The sequence below is a fragment of the Gorilla gorilla genome, chromosome 19, assembly GCF_029281585.2.
Source record: "Gorilla gorilla gorilla isolate KB3781 chromosome 19, NHGRI_mGorGor1-v2.1_pri, whole genome shotgun sequence".
In the NCBI taxonomy this organism is placed as follows: Eukaryota; Metazoa; Chordata; class Mammalia; order Primates; family Hominidae; genus Gorilla; species Gorilla gorilla.
The window spans coordinates 20440279-20455259 of record NC_073243.2 but is presented as its reverse complement, the minus strand read 5'-3'; the positions used below and the strand labels follow the sequence as shown (position 1 = coordinate 20455259).

Here is a 14981-nt window from a genome sequence, read left to right as displayed (position 1 = left end):
TGGACACAGCTGGTTAAATGATTGCCTTCCCTGACCAAACCCAGGGGTTCTTTTGATTGAAGCATAAGATAGGAGGTCCAGCTGTGCAAACCCCTGATCTCCTCTTTTGCCCCAACAGCATCCCAGCCTTAAAGCTATGACCATAATCCCTTTAGGGGATATCAGTTAGTACTAATCAACCACTAACTACTTAGGCCAGCAGAGGGCCAAGTTTCCTACTACAAGTCACTCCAGATAATGATGATTTGCCTAGAATTTTAATCAAGATCTGAGATTATGTTTGAAGGCTATCCCCTCTCCCAATCACTCAATTTAATTGAGAGCTGATTTTAAAATGTATAGAAAAAAAGACTGGAAAAAATGTACCAATGATTTATCTATGAGTAACAGAATTACGGCTCATTAATTTCTTCCATATACTTTTGAGACGGAGTCTCCCTCTGTTGCCCAGGCTACAGTGCAGTGGTGCGATCTCGGCTCACTGCAAATTCTGCCTCCCAGGTTCAAGCAATTCTCCTGCCTCAGCCTCCCAGTTAGCTGGGACTACAGGCATGTGCCACAACGCCTGGCTAATTTTTGTATTTTTAGTAGAGACGGGGTTTCACATGTTGGTCAGGCTGGTCTCTAACTCTTGACCTCAAATGATCCACCCACCTCGGCCTCCCAAAGTGCTGGGATTACAGACATAAGCCACCGCACCTGGCCTTCCATAAGCTTCTCAAAGTTCTCTTCTATGCAGATATGTATTCCTTTGACAATGAACTAAAACCAACATAGATGGTTCAAACTGATGGTTTCACTTACAATTTTTCCACTTTATTATGGTACTCATACAACCATTCTCTTTTTTACTTTCAACTTTCACTAGAGGATTCAATAAATTACATGAGATATACAACATTTTACTATAACTTGATAAATGTTAGCTGTTAGCTGTCATTATTAAATTGGTGGTATTTGTTTAATGAGTAACAAAAAAGTAGCAATCAAATGACCTTGTATATAGCCAGAAAAGACCAGAAGTCACTTCCAACCTCATGATTCTGACTCAGTTCCATGCTTAGACTTCCAGCTTATACCCTCCCCTATTATCATGTATCTTTTTTTTTTTTTTTCAGACAGAGTCTCACTCTGTCACCCAGGCTGGAGCGCAGTGGTGCAATCTTGGCTCACTGCAACCTCCGCCTCCCGGACTCAAGCGATTCTTCTGCCTCAGCCTCCCGAGTAGCTGGGAGTACAGGCACATGCCACCACGCCCAGCTAATATTTGTATTTTTAGTAGAGACAGGGTTTCACCATGTTGCCCAGGCTGGTCTTGACCTCCTGACCTAAGGTGATCCACCCACCTCGGCCTCCCAAAGTGCTGCGATCACAGGCGTGAGCCACCGTGCCCGGCCTACCATGTATCTTTATAGCATCGTGAACAAACTAATTACCGTAATGCCAGCCTTCAACAATATTAAACCTTCTGAAATTTACAAGGCTGAGAATGTAAGTATGCCAGCCTTTGTCAACAATAGGCTTTCTGTTAGAAGATTTTGCCCAGCTGCAGGCTAATATAAGCATTCTGGGTACATTTAAGGTAGCTAGGCTAAGCTATGATGTTCCGTAACTTAGGTATATTAAATGCGTTTTATGTTATTTCCAATTTATAATGGGATATAGCCCCATGGTAAGTCGAGAAGCATCGCTATGTGTTCATTCCCATGAGACCTTGAAACTAGCCTCACTATAGATTTAACAGTGTAGGTGCAATCATTGCAGAAAGAGGATGACTGCTGGTTTGAGTTCCATGTCACTAATGGTAATTTTTGAGGAACGAACATGTAGGGTCTCTAAGTCAAAGCAATGACTTCTGGTCAACTGAAGGTTTGATAACTTTGAGAAAAAGAGGGATGAGAAATCCACTGGAAGGAAAATGTGCAATTATCTCACATTACCTTTTGAAATCATGAAAGAAATCTGTTCTCTGTGCTAATTCTGCTGGTATTTTTATTGTTAAATCCACATTGTTTAATAAGTTAAACAACTTTTCCACTTAACACTTTAGTATTACTGGTAGCTACTGATTAGTACAGAGGTAACAAAGGGCTCTGGGGAATCAAGGAAAGAGAAAAACCAAAATCCCTCTGTTCTTATTTTTCTCTAATAAGATGTATCCCCTCCTATCCCTACCTTCTACCAAAATGCACACATAACCGAAACACCCATACCTCTCAGCATTAATATATTTATAATTAGGAACTGAGGCAAATGAATCAACAAAACAAAAATGCAGCTGTTAAAGATGCAGCCAAGATTAAGTATGTTTCCATTACTCCCAACCCCTTCATGGCTCTGACCCACAGTTTAGACCCACTCTATACCCACAAAGCCTGGCTCTCTCCAGGCTTCAGGACAGTGTTCAGTTCTAGAAATCATGACCTTTTGAGAGTATATCGAGTAATTGTCTTATTTTATTTTTAAGAAGTGATCATCCACCTCAAGTACTTCTAACATACTGCAATTCTACAATATAGAAAGACAAAAAAACTGCTTTTTACAAGAATGCCTTTACTACAACATCTAGACAAATCGATTCACTCTCAATATGAGAAAGTTTACAAATAAGCATATCCTAATGCATTAGCAACCAACCACAAATCAAGGAGAAAATAGCTCTCATCACACAAAATGCTGTATTATTTTTTATAACATGGTAACTAATAGGTCACTATCATTAGCTAATAGTCCATGTAAAAAGTACTTAGTGTGGCATATAGAACAAACTTGATAAATGTTAGCTGTCATTATTAAATTGGTAGTATTTATTTAATTAATAAAGAAAAAAGTAGTGATCAAATGACTTTGTATGTAGCCAGAAAAGACCAGAAGTCACTTCCAACCTCAAGATTCTGACTCAGTTCCATGCTGAGACTTCCAGCTCATATCCTTCCCTATTACCATGTATCTTTATAGCATCATGAACAAACTAATACTAATTACTGTAATGCCAGCCTTCAACAAAATTAAACCTTCTGAAATTTAGAAGGCTGAGAATATCAGTATGCCAGCCTTTGTCAACAGTTCCACACATCCCGTATTTGTTGCCTTCATTTGAGCAATAAGAAAAAGGGAGAAATTATCTAATCCATTGCCTACTTTTTTTTTTTTTTCCTTGAGACAGAGTTGTTGCTTTGTTGCCCAGGCTGGAGTGCAGTGGCGCAATCTTGGCTCACTGCAACCTCCATCTCCTGGGTTCAAGCGATCCTCCTGCCTCAGCCTCCCAAGTAGCTGGGATTACAGGTGCCTACCACCATACCCGGCTAATTTTTTTGTATTTTTAGTAGAGACAGGGCTTTACCACATTAGCCAGGCTAGTCTCGAACTCTTGATCTCAGATGATTCACCCGCCTCAGCCGTCCAAAGTGCTAGGATTACCGGTGTGAGCCACCACGTCCAGACATGCAATGGCTACTTATAATGCTTGACATCCAAAGGGAAAAATGACTATGTCACTCAATTCAGAATGTCTCAAATAGCAACAGCAATACAAAACGAAAAAAGAATACAATAAATAAATGGAGTAAAGACCTAATAATAATTTTGATATAAACAAGAGAACACGCAATAACTTAAAATATTTCTAAGACTTAAGCTGTGTCCTACTACTACGTTCCTCTTACAAGTAAAACAATATAATAAATTTTTATTTATTTATTTTTTTTTGAGATGGAATTTCGCTCTTGTCGCCCAGGCTAGAGTGCAATGGCGCAATCTCGGCTCACAGCAACCTCTGCCTCCTGGGGTTCAAGTGATTCTCCTGCCTCAGCCTCCCAAGTCGCTGAGATTACAGGTGCCCACCACCACTCACAGCTAATTTTTGTACTTTTAGTAGAGATGGGGTTTCACCATGTTGGCCAGGCTGGTCTCAAACTCCTGACCTCAAGTGATCTGCCCGCCTTGGCCTCCCAAAGTGCTGGGATTATAGGTGTGAGCCACCACACCTGGCATCTTTACACTAAATTTGATAAAGACATAAGCAATGTGAAATTTACTACGAACGAAACCTTTTTGTTTAATGATGTTCAAAATCCAAGAAAACACCTATTTCAACCAATTTACAACAAAAAATAACTCCAGTGGGATCAAAGAATCTGAACAGTTCCTAAAACTCATATGTCTTATCTTGTTTCTCACTGGATTTTAAAATAAAACTATTGGCCAGGCACAGTGGCTCATGCCTGTAATCCTAGCACTTTCAGTGGCCAAGGCAAGTGGATCTCTTCAGGACAGGAGTTCAAGACCAACCTGGTCAATGTGGCTAAACCCTGTCTCTACCAAAAACACAAAAATTAGACGGACGTGGTAGTGCGTGCCTGTAATCTCAGCTACTTGGGGGACTGAGGCACAAGACTTGCTCGAACCTGGGAGGCAGAGGTTGCAGTGAGCCAAGATCGCACCACTGCATTCCAGCCTGGGTGACAGAATGAGACCCTATCTCAAAAAAAAAATCAAATAAAATAAAATAAAACTATTAAGTATGGTAGGTATATCCTACCCATCCTACATATTCATTCAGTGAAGTAATACCAAGCCAGAAAAAGTTATATTAAATAAATACATTATACATAGCACAGTATGAGCTACACAAAAATTATATAGAAAAAAAGACTGTAATGAATATCCAAAATGGCATTCAGAGTAGTAAAAGAATTATGCTGATGAGATTTAAATCAAAAGGCAATGAGATGCTTTATCTTCCTTGTTTTAATAATTATTTTATTTCTCTACCTCAATCTATTTGCTCATAAAAAAGTATTCATAATTTAATGGTCTTAAAATATTTTAACACAAAAAAAAATCATTTTTTAAATTTTGCTCTTAAGAAACTCACAGTCTATAAAATCATTTTTTAAACTACACTTAAGATTTTCCTAGCCAGGCCCAGTGGCTCACATCTATAATCCCATTACTTTGGGAGGCCAAGGTGGGAGGACTGCTTGAGGCCAGGAGTTTGAGACCAGCCTGGGCAACAGAGTGAGATCCCATCTCTACTAAAAATACAAAAATTAGCCAGGTGTGGTTGTGTGTGCCTGTCACTTGCGCCTGGGAGGTTGAGGCTGCAGTAAGCCAAGATGGCACCACTACACTCCAAAAAAAAAAAAAGGCTAAAAAATTAAAAAGCTTATAAGGTAACTTTATAGACTAAGGTAAGCTGGCCGGGTGTCGTGGCTCATGACTGTAATCCCAGCATCTTGGGAGGCCGAGGGGGATGGATCACCTGAGGTCAGGAGTTCGAGACCAGCCTGGCTAATATGGCAAAACCCTATCTATACCAAAAAAACAAATTAGTTGGGCATGGTGGCGGACGCCTGTAGTCCCAGCTACTCGGGAGCCTGAGGCTTGAGAATTGCTTGAACTAGGGAGACGAGGCTGCAGTGAGCTGAGATCGCACAACTGCCCTCCAGCCTGGGCAACAGAGCAAGACTCCGTCTCAAAAAAAAAAAAAAAATGTTTTCAGTAACATTCCCCTAAATCTGCTCCCTTAGAGATTTTGGTTCTGCTCTCCAGAATTAGAGAGCAGATTTTCTAGTATCTGAAATTTCACACCCACCGTTTTCTTCTCCAGATTTCTCCTAATCATGATTTCTAAATGCTTCATTATCCAAGTTGCTCACCCTTCAAACTAAACTTAGTCAAAGTTCCACATAAAATATGACAGTCTGATCTAAACACAAAACCAGCATAGAGTCTAATAGAAATATCTTCTTTCTTCAGAGGACCATACCCTTAACAGTGTACGGTAAATCTACTCTAGCTTTTTTGCCACAACCCCATACTGTTATTGTTATCCCATAAGATTAATGTAATCCAACACTGTCCTTAAACCCTTTCCACTTGAACTGCTATTAAACCAAGGCTCCTCTTACAACCTGAAGCTAGTGCAGTTTTAACCATGGCGCAGGTGGTGGTTTTTTTTTTTTTTTAAACAAAGTTATTGGTTAGGCCTAAGAGACCCTTGGTATATCACCTGAAATCTTGGTGGAGGTTGATATTGATTTATTACTCTAAGTTTGGTATGCAGACTGTTTGTTACTGGTCTAAGAATGAGATAAGGAGTTTGTGCCACAACGTAAAATAAACTAAGACACTAAGCACATTGCTTAGTTCTACTGACATTTTTCAATGAAGAAAGCAGTACATGGATTTATATTCTGGTTCAGGTTCCTTGTGCCCTAGAAGACCATTAAAAACAGTTTGTGGACAGGTTACTTTCAGTAGTACTGCTATAGTTGACAACTGCCATATCCATGGCTATCATCTTTTGCATAGTCTTCTTACATTTAAAGAAATTTCCATTTTATGAGTTTCAGCTTCCCAAAATAGAAGTCAAATACAAATCCCCAATCTCCCTTAAAACCAGAATGCAGGCATGTGACCCAGCCTCCTCTAATCAAACACACTCAAATGCAACTTCAATTCAGAATAGAGCAGTGTAAAGAAACGAGGTTCTATTCTCATTGCTGTAAGACTTTTTGTCGTGTCCCAGTGGTATAGGTCTAGCTCCTGAATCAGAAATGGTATCAGTCCAAGCAGCAGTGACAACAGCATTAAAGTGAATTTCTATAGGCCAGCAGCACCAGAGGCAAGTTTCCTGTAAGGTCAGTTCTAGAGCAGCTTTTGGGTATTCCTTAAAGTTTAGCATAAAGGAGTGATTCTCCAAGTGTAGCTCTGGGACCACAACATCACCATCACCTGGAAACTTGTGAGAAGTTCTCAGGCCCCATCCCAGGCTTCCCGGAATCAGAAATTCTGGAGATGGGGCCTAGTAACATGCTTTAACAAGCCCTTTTAGATGCAGGCTAAAGTTTGAGAATCATCTAGAATCTCTCTCCCTTGCCCTCCCAATGACTCTCTAAGCAACTTCATATCTTCTCAAAAATACCTTTTCTGCTTAGACCAGACAGGACAAATTGTTTTGTTTGCAACCAAGAAGCTTTGGCAAAACATACTGTCACTCCCACTACCATACTCTTAAAGACTGCTCATAGGGTGCTAAGCAATGATTAAACAATCATAACAAACATCTACAAGGAATTAACAAGAGTTAGAGGGTAGGAAACACTTGAAAAATCTGCTTACGATCAACCTGGCTGATTTCATAACATCATATGGGGATGGAGGAGCACATACTGACTTCCTTCTCAAGACTACAGTATAGAAAGGTCCCCCCGCTTGCACCCCAAGAAAGAGAGAGAAACTTGATCAATACTACCTCAGTAGGGGTGGTCAAGGCTACACATCACTGATAAGCCATGTATGTAACCTTGATGTGACACAAAGAAAACGATACTTTACCCATGTGCTCTTCCTCCCAAGACATTATGTCAGTCTAATCATGAGAAAAACATCACACAGATCCCAATTTAGGGACATTCTACAAAATACCTGACCAGTACTTCTTAAAACTGGCAAGATCATCAAACCAAAGTCACAGAAACTGTCACAGTCTAGAGAAGCCTAAGGAGGCCTGGCAACAAAATGTAATGTAACAGCCTTCAAGCTTAACAGAAATGAAAAACTCATGCACTTGAATGCTTAGCTGGGTAGATTTTCCTTCCCATCTAACTGCATATTATACTCTATAAGACCCAGTCATATCTCCTAATATAACCCTCAGTTTTGCCTGGAGTCCAATCAGAGAGAAAAAGCAGTTTAGAAATGAGTGTAGGCCAGGCGCGGTGGCTGATGCCTGTAATCACAGCACTTTGGGAGGCCGAGGTGGGCAGATCACGAGGTCAAGAGAATCCTGGCACACATGGTGAAACCCCATCTCTACTAAAAATATAAAAATTAGCCGGGCATGGTGGCAGGAGCCTGTAGTCCCAGCTACTCAGGAGGCTGAGGTAGGAGAATCGCTTGAACCCAGGAGGCAGAGGTTGCAGTGAGCCGAGATCACGCCACTGCACTCCAGCCTGGCGACAAGGAGAGACTCTGCCTCAAAAAAAAAAAAAAAAGAAAAGAAAAAAGAAAAAAAGAAAAAGAAATGAGTGCAGAGAGCAGCTTGAATAGCCCTGTAAATGAGAAACAAACCCCAATGACAGCAGAGAGGACTGGGTCACAAGGCAAAAATAAAACCGTGACTAAAAATGAATTGGAATTCAGAACCACTTAATATAAGGGCAAACAAAACTAACTGAAAACAAACTTCAGCGGCCCTAGGGACTCATTAGCTTACGCTCAGTACCAAAACTAACTTCCATAATACTAAGTCCTCAATAAAAGATTAAATGATGCCCAGTGTTCTCTGTTTAAGGATAATAGTGATAATAGTGATTTAAGTAAAACTGCTGAAAAAAAAAAAAAAAAAACCCTGCTACACACCTAGTACCCAGACTGTGTTCTCTAAATGACATTCCCCACTAAAAGGAACTAGGGATCCTTAGGAAAAAGGACCGATTCCAGGTCCAGGGCAGGAAGTGTACAAGATAAGCCTAGAACATCTTGTCTGTTAAGGTTATATAAAAAGATTCAGGAGTCAATGTAAAGAGGCCACACACTGGCCAAAAATGAGACAGTTTGGGTATCAGTGTGGTAGGCTGAAACTTCCTCCCCCCACAACCCCTCCACACACACACAAGTGCGCACGACAACTGGGGAATATGTGAACACAGAATGGATATTTGGTGTTACTGTTAACCGGTTTTAGGTGTTATAATAGCATTGGGGTACGTTTACACATACACTGAAATATTTCCAAATAAAATCACAGATTCCTAGTTTAAAATCCTGGAGGAGGCCGGGCACGGTGGCTCACGCCTGTAATCCCAGCACTTTGAGAGGCTGAGGCGGGCGGATCACGAGGTCAGGAGATCGAGACCATCCTGGCTAACACGGTGAAACCCCATCTCTACTAAAAATACAAAAAATTAGCCGGGCATGGTGGCGGACGCCTGTAGTCCCAGCTACTCAGGAGGCTGAGGCAGGAGAAAGGCATGAACCCGGGAGGCGGAGGTTACAGTGAGCCGAGATCGCGCCACTGCACTCCAGCCTGGGCGACAGAGCGAGACTCCGTCTCAAAAAAAAAAAAAAAAAAAATCCTGGAGGAGGTGAGAGTTATAGGTGAGACTGGCCATACATTAAGAATCATGACACATGGAAGGTGGTGACTCTACATACTAATCTTTTTAAGTGTTTAAGAAGCTCCATATTAAGATATAATGAGGCATTATGCACATACACACACAATTCACAGTGGAGAACTATTCATAAAGAATATCATAATCTCTGGTTATTACCAGTTCCTCTAATATAAACAGTAATTGGTTTAGAATAGTCTTAAGATTTTTATCATTTACAAGAAAAAAGCCTAATGCAACAAAAAACACCTCTTAGAACCATATTTAATTATACCGTAAAACGAATCAAATTCCCTATATATACTCTTCCCTTGATTGTAACATAGAAAATTTTAAAATGTAGATGTAATTCCTTATCTCCCTACACTTGGGTTATAAAAAGGCTACACATTAGCTATAAACTCTACAGTGGGGGTTACTTATCAGAAGAAAAGTTCTTCTAAATAAATAATAAAAACACAGGGTTATATTTTATTTACAAGGAAAGTTGGCTGCATTATTTATGGGCTTTTCCGAAATAGCAAGGTCATACACAGAGAGGGAACAGAATTTTTAATAAATAGCTATCTGCCTACATGTGGATGAAGGAGATTAACTGTATGTCTCAGGAAGGGAACACAAGAACCAAGAGGAAAGAGAAGTCTTAAGGAAAGAACGCTGATGTTAATACTTGGGAGGAAACTCTTGATTAAAGCTACAGAAAATGAAATGTGTAATAACAGGAGCTAACAATCAAGTATCCACTGCCTATTTATCAACTATTATATGAGAAGCCATAGAGCATAACAGCTGAGAGCACAGGCTCTGGAATTAAACTAGGGTTTGAATCCCAGCCCTCCCACTAAGCTGGTTCCTTCTCTCCATCTGTAACAACGGGGACTAATAATAGGACTATCTTCTAGCTTTGTAGTAAGGATTAAATAATTCACAAATAGCTCTTCACGGAGTATCAGGCAAGTTATTTTATACACCGGCTCATTAAATTTTCAAACCAAACCATAAAATAGGCATTATCACCCCAGTTACAGATGCAGAAACATTCTAAGATTAAGCTAACCTATTGATATACAGCTAGTAAGTAGCAGAGCTGGATTCAAACACTGACCTGCCTGGTTCCAAGGCCTAGCTGGATTTCCCCATGATTACAGGTGTTTAATAGAGGAGATTCATGAGTCACATGAGCAGAAGTTGTAAACGGTGTAATACCACCTCCTAGGGATGTTCTTCTTTTATGCAGTCACACTGTTCATTTATACGTTGAAATCTGTAAGCAATCTGTATTAATTACAAATTATTTTCCTTTACAATAAAGGCATTATGCTGTTAGGTTTTGGGGTTTTTAAAAACGTCTTGTGTAAAATTTTATATCAGAATGGTAAAGGGGGTATCCTAAAGCATTTTGTCATAAACCAGTGGTTCTCAACTAAAGGTCATTATACAATTTCACCACCAAGAATTTATCCTAAGGAAATAATCATAGATATGTGTAAAGACATAATTCCAAGAATACTGACTGCAGTATCAGTTAAAATTCCAAAACATTCAGAAAAAGTCAATATCTAACAATAGAAAACTAACAAAAAGCTGGGCACAGTGTCTCATGCCTGTAATCCCAGCACTCATGGAAGCTGAGGCAGGCAGATCATTTGAGCCAAGAGTTCGAGACCAGTCTGACCAACATGGTGAAACCTCTTCTCTACAAAAAATAAAAAATTAGCCAGATGTGGTGGTGCACACATGTAGTCCCAGCTGCTCAGAAGGTTGAGGATCAACTGACCCCAGGGGGTCAAGGCTACCGTGAGCCATGACTGTACCACTGCACTCCAGCTGGAGCTACAGAGTGAGACCTTGCCCACCCCCAACCAAAAACAAAAAGAAAATAAAATTGACAAAATAAATTACGCAATAGCTATATAAGTTAAGATGAATCTTGAAAGAGAACACAAATTCTATCAAATGTTCAGAGAATATTTTCTATACTACTTAAACTGTCCTCAACATAGAAAAAAATGAAATGTTTCCTGTTTTACCAAGCTAGTATAATCAAGATACCAAAACCAGGCTGGGCACGGTGGCTCACATCTGTAATCCCAGCACTTTGGGAGGCCAAGGCGGGTGGATTACCTGAGGTTGGGAGTTTGAGACCAGCCTCATCAACATGTAGAAACCCAGTCTACTAAAAATACAAAATTAGCCGGGTGTGGTGGCACATGCTTGTAATCCCAGCTACCTGGGAGGCTGAGGCAGGAGAATCACTTGAACTTTGGAGGCGGAGGTTGTGGTGAGCTGAGATAGCACCACTGCACTCCAGCCTGGGCAACAAGAATGAAACTCTGCCTCAAACAAACAAAAAAAAGATACCAAAACCCAATGCAGTACCAAAATGGAAGACTACAAGCCAATCTCACTTACGAATATAATTGCAAAAATTCTCGAACCTTAGCAAATCAGATCTAGCTACATACTACAATAACAATCCATCACAACCAAGTTGAGTTCATCTGAAGTGCGCAAAAACTAACATCCAGAAATCCATCAATGCAATCCGTTTTGTTAAACACATCAAAAAGACCTGAGATAATCTCAGTGAATTTTAAAGAAAAGTAAAGCAATTAGAGAGGAAATAGCTATGAGAAACAGACTATCCAATACAAGGATGATCCACGTGCCTGAAGTAGAGAACCCAACAAATGTAACTAAGAAAACAGTAGAAGATTTAAAGGAATAAATAGTCCCAAAAAGAAATCAGAACTAAATCTACAAAAAATAATGATGTGGCAAACAGGCCCACAGAGGAAGAAAGCAGAAAACTGAAGAAACTCAGATCTTTGACATCCTTGAGCAGCTGAACCAAATTTAGAATGCTCTACTTGTGAACGTGTAACACACAGAAAAACTGAACCCTTCACTTTTGAAGCTACTAGGGGTTGGCTTTCCAGTTGGTCTCAGACAGTTATTCCTAATGACACAAAAGAACATATAAAAACTTAAATGTATCAAAAGTATCAAATTTTAAATGTATGTAAACTTTGACAGAACAGGGATTTAGCAGAGGGAAGTATTTGGCTAAATATTTAGAGACATATGTATCAGGATGTTTGCCGCAGTGTCCTTTGAAATAGAAAAAAATAAAAACAATACTTACTAAGAGGGTTAATTAAACCTATTATGGAATCCATACATTAGAATACTATTGTTACATACCATTAAAAATAACTTTTTTTTTTTTTGAGACGGAATCTTCCTCTGTTGCCCAGGCTGGAGTGCAGTGGCATGATCTCAGCTCACTGCAACCTCCACCTCCTGGGTTCAAGGGATTCTCCTGCCTAAGCCTCTCTCAAATAGCTGGGATTACAGGTGTGCACCACCACGCCTGGCTAATTTTTGTTATTTTCTTTTTAGTAGAGACAGGGTTTCACCATGTTGGTCAGGCTGGTCTCGAACCCGACTTCAGGTGATTTGCCCGCCTCGGTCTCCCAAAGTGCTGGGATTACAGGTGTAAGTCACCGCATCTGTCCTTAAAAATAACATTATTTAATAATACATCATGAACATCTCTTCATTTAAGTGGGAAAAAACATGCTATAAAAGTACTGTAATTTTCTATCAAATTTTTAAGTTTTTTTTTTTTTTTTTTTACATATTTTATACATATGAAACTCTAAAAAGACAATACTGTTGGCCAGGCACGGTGGCTCACGCCTGTAATCCCAGCACTTTGGGAGGCCGAGGCCAGCAGATCACAAGGTCAGGAGATCGAGACCACCCTGGCTAGCACGATGAAACCGTCTCTACTAAAAATACAAAAATTAGCCTGGCGTGGTGGCGGGCGCCTGTAGTCCCAGCTACTCGGGAGGCTGAGGCAGGAGAACGGCGCGAACCCAGGAGGTGGAGCTTGCAGTGAGCCGAGATCGCGCCACTGCACTCCAGCCTGGGTGACAGAGCTAGACTCCGTCTCAAAAAAAAAAAAAAAAAAAAAGACAATACCATTTTCCCTCGGTATCTGAGGGAAATTGGTTCCAGGACCTCTCAGATACCAAAATCTGATGATATTCAAGTCCCTTATATAAATCAGTGTAGTATTTGCATATAACTTATGCATATTCTCCCATGTACTTTAAATCACCTATAAATAACTTATAATACCTAATACAATGTAAATACTATGTAAATAGTTGTCATACTGCATTTTTTAATTTGTATTTTTATTGTTTTATTGGTTTATTTTCTTGAGTTGGAGTCTCACTGTCACCCAGGCTGGAGTGCAGTGGCGCCACCTCAGCTCACTGCAACCTCTGCCTCCCGGGTTCAAGCAGTTCTCCAGCCTCAGCCTCCTGAGTAGCTGGGATTACAAACGCATGCCACCACGCCCAGCTGACTTTTGTATTTTTAGTACAGACAGGGTTTGTCAGGCTGGTCTCGAACTCCTGGCCTCATGATTCCCCCGCCTCAGCCTCCCAAAGGGTTTATTTTCAATCCCCAGATGGTTGAATCCATGAAAGTGGACCCCGCAGATACAGAGGGCTAACTGTATACCAAAGTGTTAATAAACTGTCTTTGCTGACTGTTCACTTTTTTGCATTTTCTTAGTTGTCTGCAATGGGCAATATAAATTTTATCTGTAATTATAAAATAATTATAGAAAGAAAATTAATGACAAGTGCAAGATGTGGAAGATCCAACTTGACAAACAGCTCACATAGAAAAAACTTAATAATTGAAATGATGTAGAAAAAAATTGGCCACTGTTTAAAAATAAATTTAAACACTAACAACATAAGTTATGAGCAGCTATCTAATTGATTTTGAGACAGAGAACATCTTTGAAAATGTCAAAATATTACCAATAAGTTTGTCCAAGTGAAATTTTAGATTTCTTTATAACAAAAATTATCCCAATGGCCAGATGCAGTGGCTCACACCTGTAATCAAAGAACTTTGGGAAACTGAGGCAGGTGGCTCCCTTGAGCCCAGGAGTTTGAGACCAGCCAGGGCAACAAAGGGAGATTCTGTCTGTACAAAAAATACAAAAATTACCTAGGCATGGTGGCATGTGCCTATAGGGCCCTCAGGAGGCTGAGGTGAGAGGTCAAGGTTACACTGAGCCGTGATCACACTACTGCACTCCAGCCTGGGTGATAGAGACAGACCCTGTCTCAAAAAAATAAATTACCCCAAAAGCCAAAATAAGACAAACGTGGAAAATACCTGTAAATATTTGTAACAAATAAAAAACAAAGGCCAATGTCTATGAAGATATTATATAGAAAGAGATATATATAGAGAGAAAGATATACAGATTTTTTTTTTTTTTTTTTTTTGAGTGGGGAGACAGAGTTTCCCTCTTATTATCCAGGCTGGAGTGCAATGGTGCAATCTCAGCTCACTGCAACCTCTACCTCCCAGATTCAAGAGATTCTCGTGCCTCACCCTCCCAAGTAGCTGGGATTACAGGCACGCACCACCACACCCGGCTAATTTTTGTATGTTTAGTAGAGACGGGGTTTCATGTTAGTCAGGCTGGTCTCGAACTCCTGACCTCAAGGGATCCACCTGCCTCAGTCTTCCAAACTGCTGAGATTATAGGCATGAGCCACCACACCCGGCCAATATTTATAAATTAATAAGAAAATGAACAAGGCACAGCAGCTCATGCCTGTAATGCCAGCACTTTGAGATGCCAAGGCAGGCAGATGGCTTGAGCCCAGAAGTTCAAGACCAGCCTGGGCAACATGGAAAAACCTTATCTCTACTAAAAATACAAAAACTAGCGAGGCATGGTGGTGCATGCCTGTAGTCTCAGCTACTTCAGAGGCTGAGGTGAGAGGATCACCTGAGCCCGGAAAGCAGAGACTGCAA

The 14981-nt window shown here is 40.3% G+C and overlaps 1 protein-coding gene across 6 annotated transcripts in view; it reads right to left on the bottom strand.

Annotated features, from left to right (window-relative positions):
* Nucleotides 1-14981, bottom strand: part of RABEP1 (rabaptin, RAB GTPase binding effector protein 1) — a 103891-nt gene that overhangs the window by 78403 nt on the left and 10507 nt on the right. The window contains exon 1 of one of the 6 annotated variants that reach the window (XM_055367263.2): nt 10228-10392. The exons of the other annotated variants lie outside the window; for them this stretch is intronic. The gene's annotated coding sequence lies outside the window, so the exon portion shown is untranslated. Of the gene's footprint in view, nt 1-10227; nt 10393-14981 lie in introns of those variants that run through there. 6 annotated transcript variants of the gene reach the window in all.